Genomic DNA, 9,165 nt, shown 5'->3' on the forward strand with positions numbered 1-9,165 from the left:
TTTCTTCAGGCGGAAATTTTCTAGCGGATTTTTCATCCGGAATTTGTGAAGTGGAAATTCCGAAGTGTGAATTTGTGAATGGAAAACCATTCACTACACTATGCATTATAGTAAGCGGAATTTCTGCCGGAAATTTCAAAGCGAAAATTCCGGCAGAAATTCCGTAGTCTGAACCTAGCCTAAGGGCTTTAATTTGAGGCAGAATTCTGCAAGCGGAAATTCAGAAGTGTGAATGGGAGTGCGGAATCCTATAGAACAGTGGTTTCCAACCTGCGGACCTCCAGATGTTGCAAAACTACCACTCCCAGCATGCCCGGACAGCCGTTGGCTGTCCGGGCATGCTGGGAGTTGTAGTTTTGCAACATCTGAAGGTCAACAGGTTGGAGACCACTGTTATAGAAGTCTAAGGCTAGGTTCACACTGCGGAAATTTTCTGCCCGGTAATTCCGAGTGCGGCCAGTGCTGAATCAGTCAGCACTAGGACCGCACGGACACTGCAGTCTCCAATAGACCGCAATGTGTTCCGCGAGTATTTCCGCCTGAAGAATGAGCAACGCTATTTTTCAGGCGGAAATTTTTGTGTGGATTTTCCGTTCACAAATTGCGCTTCACAAATTCCGAAGTGTGTATTTGTGAACGGAAACCCATTCGCTACACTATACATTTTAGTAAGCGGAATTTCTGCCTGCAATTTCAAAGCCGGAATTGCAGGCGGAAATTCCGTAGTGTGAACCGAGCCTTAGGCTGAGCCTGGTGCACGGAGCCTTACCACATCGCGTAGATCCAGTATGGTTCCTTATTGCCTCCATATAAGGGTGCGTTCCCACCTGGCGCATACGCAGCGTATTTCACGCTGCGCAAAATTTGCGGCAGCAGATTTGGAGGCGGGGCCATGTTTCGGCGTGACTGTGACGCGCGGCTCCACCTCTGAACTCACTGCACACATAGAGCTGCCGCCGGAAAGCCCTGTGTGTATAGTGATCGAGGAATACACAGCGAATTTCCCGCTGCTGCCGCAAATTTTGCGCAGCGTGAAATTTCAGGCTGCGTGTGCGCCAGGTGGGAACGCACCCTAAGACTATATTACAAAGAAATGTAACAAACCCCCTCCTCATGTAATCTCCTTACTACTGGGGTGACACACTGTAACAAACCTCCTCCTCATGTAATCTCCTTACTACTGGGGTGACACACTGTAACAAACCTCCTCCTCATGTAATCTCCTTACTACTAGGGTGATACACTGTAACAAACCTCCTCCTCATGTAATCTCCTTACTACTGGGGTGACACACTGTAACAAACCTACTCCTCATGTAATCTCCTTACTACTAGGGTGATACACTGTAACAAACCTCCTCCTCATGTAATCTCCTTACTACTGGGGTGACACATTGTAATAAACCTCCTCCTCATGTAATTACCTTACTACTGGGGTGACACACTGTAACAAACCTCCTCCTCATGTAATCTCCTTACTACTGGGGTGACACACTGTAACAATCCTCCTCCTCATGTAATCTCCTTACTACTGGGGTGACACACTGTAACAAACCTCCTCCTCATGTAATCTCCTTACTACTGGGGTGACACACTGTAACAAACCTCCTCCTCATGTAATCACCTTACTACTGGGGTGACACACTGTAACAAACCTCCTCCTCATGTAATCACCTTACTACTGGGGTGACAAGCTGTAACAAACCTCCTCCTCATGTAATCTCCTTACTACTGGGGTGACACACTGTAACAAACCTCCTCCTCATGTAATCTCCTTACTACTGGGGTGACACACTGTAACAAACCTCCTCCCCATGTAATCACCTTACTTCTGGGGTGACACATTGTAATAAACCTCCTCCTCATGTAATCTCCTTACTACTGGGGTGACACACTGTAACAAACCTCCTCCTCATGTAATCACCTTACTACTGGGGTGACACACTGTAACAAGCCTCATACTCATGTAATCTCCTTACTACTGGGGTGACACACTTTAACAAACCTCCTCCTCATGTAATCTCCTTACTACTGGGGTGACACACTGTAACAATCCCCCTCCTAATGTAATCTCCTTACTACTGGGGTGACACACTGTAACAAACCTCCTCCTCATGTAATCTCCTTACTACTGGGGTGACACACTGTAACAAGCCTCCTCCTCATGTAATCTCCTTACTACTGGGGTGACACACTGTAACAAACATCCTCCTCATGTAATCTCCTTACTACTGGGGTGACACACTGTAACAAACCCCCTCCTCATGTTATATCCTTACTACTGGGGTGACACACTGTAACAAACCTCCTCCTCATGTAATCACCTTACTACTGGGGTGACACACTATAACAAACCTCCTCCTCATGTAATCTCCTTACTACTGGGGTGACACACTGTAACAAACCTCCTCCTCATGTAATCTCCTTACTACTAGGGTGATACACTGTAACAAACCTCCTCCTCATGTAATCTCCTTACTACTGGGGTGACACATTGTAATAAACCTCCTCCTCATGTAATTACCTTACTACTGGGGTGACACACTGTAACAAACCTCCTCCTCATGTAATCTCCTTACTACTGGGGTGACACACTGTAACAAACCTCCTCCTCATGTAAGCTCCTTACTACTTGGGTGACACACTGTAACAAACCTCCTCCTCATGTAATCTCCTTACTACTGGGGTGACACACTGTAACAAACCTCCTCCTCATGTAATCTCCTTACTACTGGGGTGACACACTGTAACAAGTGACAGAAATGTTAGGGGGGGGTTATGATGGTGTTGCTGGCTGAGCTGGTTGAGCGAGTGGTTCGGATTCTGGCTGTTTTTTTATTTATTTATATTTTTTTTTTTAAGTGTTAAAAAAAAAAGTTTGATTTAATATAAATGAGCCCATCCCCAATAAAAAAATTTTTTTTTACTTTTCCCATTTTACAAAAAAAAAAAAAGAAAAAAAAATTAAATAAATAAATAAATCTATTTGATATCACTGCGTGTGGAAATGTCTGAGCTATTACAATATAATGTTATTGATCCCATACGGTGAACGGCGTACGGTGCGTTAATGGGGAAAAAAATTACCAAAGTCCACAATAGATTTTTGATCACATCCTGGGAAAAAGGAATAAAAAGCGCTCAAAAAGTCTCATATACCCAAAAGTGGCACTGATAGAACCTACAGATCACGGCGCAAAAAATGAGCCTCATACATCCCCGTAGACGGAAATATAAGAAGGTTATAGGGGTCAGAATGATTTAGAAAGTGAGATTTTTTTTTTTTTTTACAGTAGCACAATAATAGAAAAGCACGTAACCATCTTTTTTATGGTATGGACCCACAGAATAAAGAGAACATGTCTGTTTTACCGTAAAAGTGCGCAGCGTAGAAACAAAGGGGGAGATTTATCCAAACCTGTCCGGAGGAAAAGTTGCTGAGTTGCCCATAGCAACCAATCAGATCGCTCCTTTCATTTTTGAAAAGGCCTTTTGAAAAATGAAAGTGAAAGTGATCTGATTGGTTGCTATGGGCAACTCAGCAACCTTTCCTCTTGACAGGTTTGGATAAATCTCCCCCAAAACCCCCAAAAGTTAAAAAATAAATAAATAAATTGCAGTTGTCTTTTTAATTTACCGCCATGAAATAGTATATATATATATTTTTTTGTTTTTGCTTCGTACATTTTATGGTAAAATTGTACCGTGTTATTACAAAGTCCGGTTGGTCTGCGGGTGAAAATATAAGAGTTATGGCTCTCTAGACCCGTCCCGTTCTTCTCCCGTCAAAAATAAAAACGGACAATAACGGATGCAAACAGATGTTATCTATTTGTATCCATTTGGATCTGTTATTGTTCAGTAAAAAAAAATTTTTTTTTTGTTCTGAGCATGCTCAGAAGTAAAAACGGATCAAAAAACGGATTGAAAAAAACAGATGCAAACGGATGACATTAAAGGGGTTATCCAGGACAAAACTTTTTATTTTATTTTTTTATATCAACTGACTGCAGAGAGTTAAACAGATTTGTAAATTACTTCTATTTAAAAAAATCTTAATCCTTTCAGTACTGACGAGCTGCTGAAGTTGAGTTGTTCTTTTCTGTCTAAGGGCTCTCTGATGACACCTGTCTCGGGAACTGTCCAGAGTAGAAGCAAATCTCCATAGCAAACCTCTTCTACTCTGTGCAGTTCCCGAGACAAGCAGAGATGTCAGCAGAGAGCACTGTTGCCAGACAGAATAGAACAACTCGACTTCAGCAGCTGATAATTATTGAAAGGATTAAGATTTTTTTAATTGAATTAATTTACAAACCTGTTTAACTTTCTGGAGCCAGTTGATACATAAAAAAAGTTTTTTTCCTGGATAACCCCTTTAACCCCTTAAGGACGGAGCGTTTTTCTGTATTTGCACTTTCGTTTTTTCCTCCTTACCTTTTAAAAATCATAACCCTTTCAATTTTCCACCTAAAAATCTATACGATGGCTTATTTTTTGCGCTTCCAATTCTACTTTGTAATGACGTCAGTCATTTTACCCAAAAATCTACAGCGAAACGGGGAAAAAATCATTGTGCGACAAAATGGAAGAAAAAACACAATTTTGTAACTTTTGGGGGCTTCCGATTCTACGCAGTACATTTTTGGGTAAGAATGACACCTTCTCTTTATTCTGTAGGTCAATACGGTTAAAATGATCCCCTACTTGTATAGGTGATTTTGTCGTACGTCTGAAAAAAATCATAACTACATGCAGGAAAATGTATAAGTTAAAAATTGTCATCTTCTGACCCCTATAATCTTTTATTTTTCCACGTACAGGGCGGTATGAGGGCTCATTTTTTGTGGCGTGTTCTGAAGTTTTTAGAGGTACCATATTTGTTTTCATCGGACTTTTTAATCGCTTTTTATTCGTTTTTTTTATGGCATAAAAAGTGACCAAAAATACGTTATTATGGAATTTTTTTGCTCGTACGCCATTGATTGTGTGGTTTAATTAACAATATATTTTTATAGTTCGGACATTTCCGCACGCGGCGATACCATATATGTTTATTTTTATTTACACAGTTTTTTTTTATGGGAAAAGGGGGGTGATTCAAACTTTTATAAGGGAAGGGGTTAAATGATCTTTATTAACTTTTTTTTTTTTTTTGCAATGTTATAGCTCCCATAGCTTATACATTGATCATTGTTATCCCATAGGGACCTATAACACTGCACACACTGATCTTATACATTGATCATTGTTATCCTATAGGGGGCTATAACACTGCACACACTGATCTTTTACATTGATCATTGTTATCCCATAGGGGGGCTTTAACATTGCACACACTGATCTTTTACATTGATCAGTGTTATCCCACAGGGGGCTATAACACTGCACACACTGATCTTTTACACTGATCACTGCAAAGCCATAGCTTTGCATTGATCAGTGTTACAGGCGATTGATTGCTCAAGCCTGGATTTCAGGTTTGGAGCAATCAATCGACGATTGGACGTGCAGGAGGCAGGTAAGCCACCCTCCTGCTGCGTCCTAGCTGATCAGGACATCGCGATTTTATTACGATGGTCCCGATCAGCCCGACTGAGCAGCCGGGATGCTTTTACTTTCACTTTTAGATGCGGCGATCAACTTTGATCGCCGCGTCTAAAGAGTTAATGCCGGAGATCATCCCGATCGGCGATGTCCGGCATTAGCGTGGGTCCTGGTTGCTTATAGCATCCGGGACCCACCGGGTATGATGCGCGTTCACCCCGTGAGCACGCATTATATCTGGGCACGCGCATATGGACGTTAATAAACGTCCATTTGCGCTAAGGGGTTAAAGGCGCATCCCTTTTCCATAGATTTCAATGTTAAATTTACTGTATCCGTTTTTTCTTCCGTTTTTTTGACGGAAGAAAAAATTACTGCATGTGACTTTTTTTATGCAGTCAAAAAAACGGAAACGAGCGCAGACGGGTACAAACGGATGTAAACGGATTGTAAAAAAAAAATCCCTTTGACATGAATGGGATTTTTTTTTAAACCGTTTTTAATCCGTTTACAGCCTGCAAGAATGGAATCGAAATAAATTTTTTAAAAAACTGAGACAGACGGCCGTGTGAACGCACCCTTTAGAAGGTGAGGAGGAAAACAAAAATGAAAACGCAAAAATAAAAATTGTCCCGGTCCTCAAGGGGTTAAGTCAGTGTTTCCTAATCAGGGTGCCTCCAGCTGTGGCAAAACTACAACTCCCAGCATGCCCGGACAGCCTTCGGCTGTCCGGGCATGCTGGGAATTGTAGTTTTACCACACCTGGAGGCACTCTGGTTGGGAAACACTGGGTTAAAGGGGTACTCCGGTGAAAACCTTTTTTCTTTTAAATCAACTGGTGGCAGAAAGTTAAACATATTTGTAAATTACTTCTATTAAAAAATCTTAATCCTTCCAGTACTTATTAGCTGCTGAATGCTACAGAGGAAATTCCTTTCTTTTTGGAACACTGATGACATCACGAACACAGTGCTCTCTGCTGACATCTCTATTCATTTTAGCAACCATGCATAGCAGATGTAGGCTAAGGGCAGCACGGTGGCTCAGTGGTTAGCACTGCTGCCTTGCAGTGCTGGGGACCTGGGTTCAAATCCCACTAAGGACAACAATAAATAAAGCATCCTTATTATTATAATAACGTCAGCAGAGAGAACTGTGCTTGTGATGTCATCAGAGAGCATTCCAAAAAGAAAAGAATTTCCTCTGTAGTATTCAGCAGCTAATAAGTACAGGAAGGATTAAGATTTTTTAATAGAAGTAATTTACAAATATGTTTAACTTTCTGCCACCAGTTGATTTAAAAGAAAAAAGGTTTTCACCGGAGTACCCCTTTAAGTCAATAGGTTCTTCGTCCACACTCTTTGTGGCCGTTCTCCAGTATAATCGCAGTCATCCCTTTCTTGCTCGCCATCGGGCGGTCGTGTAACCTCTTAAAGAAAGGAACATCTGCTCCCCCCGAAGAGACGCCTCCAGCTGCTGCTCCTCGTCTCAGAAGGTCACGGCTCTGTGGGCACTGCCATCTGGACCCAGACCAGACGCCATCTCCCCCGCCAATCAGGCTATTGCCTACAGGCCCATATATACAGCAACAAGAGTATTAAAGGTCCAGTGTTATGGCAGCAAATATATTTCACTGCAATTTTTTTGATACTTTGGGGGAAATTTGTCAGCCGGTTGCCCATAGCAACCAATCAGATCGCTTCTTTCATTTTATAAAATGAAAGTGAAAGTGATCTGATTGGTTGCTATGGGCAACTCAGAAACTTTTCCTCTGGACAGGTTTTGATAAATCTCCCTCTTTGTGTCTGGATTCCTTACTATCACTCAGCTCTAGATTATATGTATGTGACCCCCTCACCCCCACCATTAGAGTGTGAGCTCCTATGGGCAGCGCCATCCCTGTTTTTGGTTGATCCTTTTATTGTTACCTATTTATCATTCTATACAGTTACAGTGGGGGGGGGGGGGAAGTATTTAGTCAGCCACCATTTGTGAAGGTTCTCCTACTTGAGAGAGGCTGTAATTTCCATCATAGGTTATATATAACCTCAACTATGAGAGACAGAATGAGAAAAAAATCCATAAAATCACATTGTCTGATTTTTTAAGAATTTATTTGCAGATTATGGTAGAAAATAAGTATTTGGTCACCTACAAACAACCAACACTCTCAAAATCATTGATTAGGCCTAAATAATCAAATTTAAATCTTTATTGGAACATAAACACATAAAAACATGAAAAGATTTCACTGACAGTACAGAATTGTGTCTCTTGATCCGATAATATGCACAGATCACGGATCAGGTAGGGACGGGGTATAGGATACAGGTGAACCCCTACTCCTTAGAAGACCCTACCTAGTCTAAACCCTTGCCCTCACTGAACAATAAGTGTGGACAGGGTTAGGAAGATATCAATATTTCATTAGAAATACAACATGAATGAAATAAATTTATTGAATGAACTCAGCTCAGACATTTGATTGTTATCATAATTAGTTTTGACTCACTCAACTGTGCTTTATAATTATATTTATCTTTATCATTTTCTGACTTCACCACTGTACATCATTGGCCAAATTTTTTTTTGTATCTATTTGTACTTTTTTCTCCTCCATTCCCTGATGAACCCTAGTAATTTGCTAAGGGAGAAACGCGTTGGAAAGCAAGCACGAGATGCCTCATTAAATTTATTTCATTCATGTTGTATTTCTAATGAAATATTGATATCTTCCTAACCCTGTCCACACTTATTGTTCAGTGAGGGCAAGGGTTTAGACTAGGTAGGGTCTTCTAAGAAGTAGGGGTTCACCTGTATCCTTTACCCCGTCCCTACCTGATCCGCGATCTGTGCATATTATCGGATCAAGAGACACAATTCTGTACTGTCAGTGAAATCTTTTCATGTCTTTATGTGTTTATGTTCCAATAAAGATTTAAATTTTATTATTTAGGCCTAATCAATGATTTCGAGAGTGTTGGTTGTTTATTAAATTATCATTAAGGGCATTTATATCACATATATATGAGGATTTATACATCAGTTTTCCTTGACAAGTGATTCACCTACAAACAAGAAAGATTTCTGGCTCTCACAGACCTGTAACTTCTCCTTTAAGAGTCTCCTCTGTCCTCCACTAGTGATGTCGCGAACATAAAATTTTCGGTTCGCGAACCGCGAACGCGAACTTCCGCAAAAGTTCGCGAACCGCCATTGACTTCAATGGGCAGGCGAATTTGAAAACCCACAAGGACTCTTTCTGGCCACAATAGTGATTTAAAAGTTGCTTCAAGGGGACTAATACCTGGACTGTGGCGTCCCGGAGGGGGATCCATGGCAAAACTCCCATGGAAAATTGCATAGTTGATGCAGAGTCTGGTTTTAATCCATAAAGGGCATAAATCACCTATTATTCCTAAATGGTTTGGAATAACGTGCTTTAGCCAGCACATAGTTAGATTCCCCCCTTTAGACAGCACATAGGTTCCCCCATATTAGGCAGAACATAGTTAGATTCCCCCATATTAGGCAGCACATAATTAGATCCCCCCCTTTAGGCAGCACATAATTAGATCCCCCTTTAGGCATCACGTGGATTCCCCCATGTTAGGCAGCACAT

The sequence above is a fragment of the Hyla sarda genome, chromosome 3, assembly GCF_029499605.1.
Source record: "Hyla sarda isolate aHylSar1 chromosome 3, aHylSar1.hap1, whole genome shotgun sequence".
Taxonomy (NCBI): domain Eukaryota; kingdom Metazoa; phylum Chordata; class Amphibia; order Anura; family Hylidae; genus Hyla; species Hyla sarda.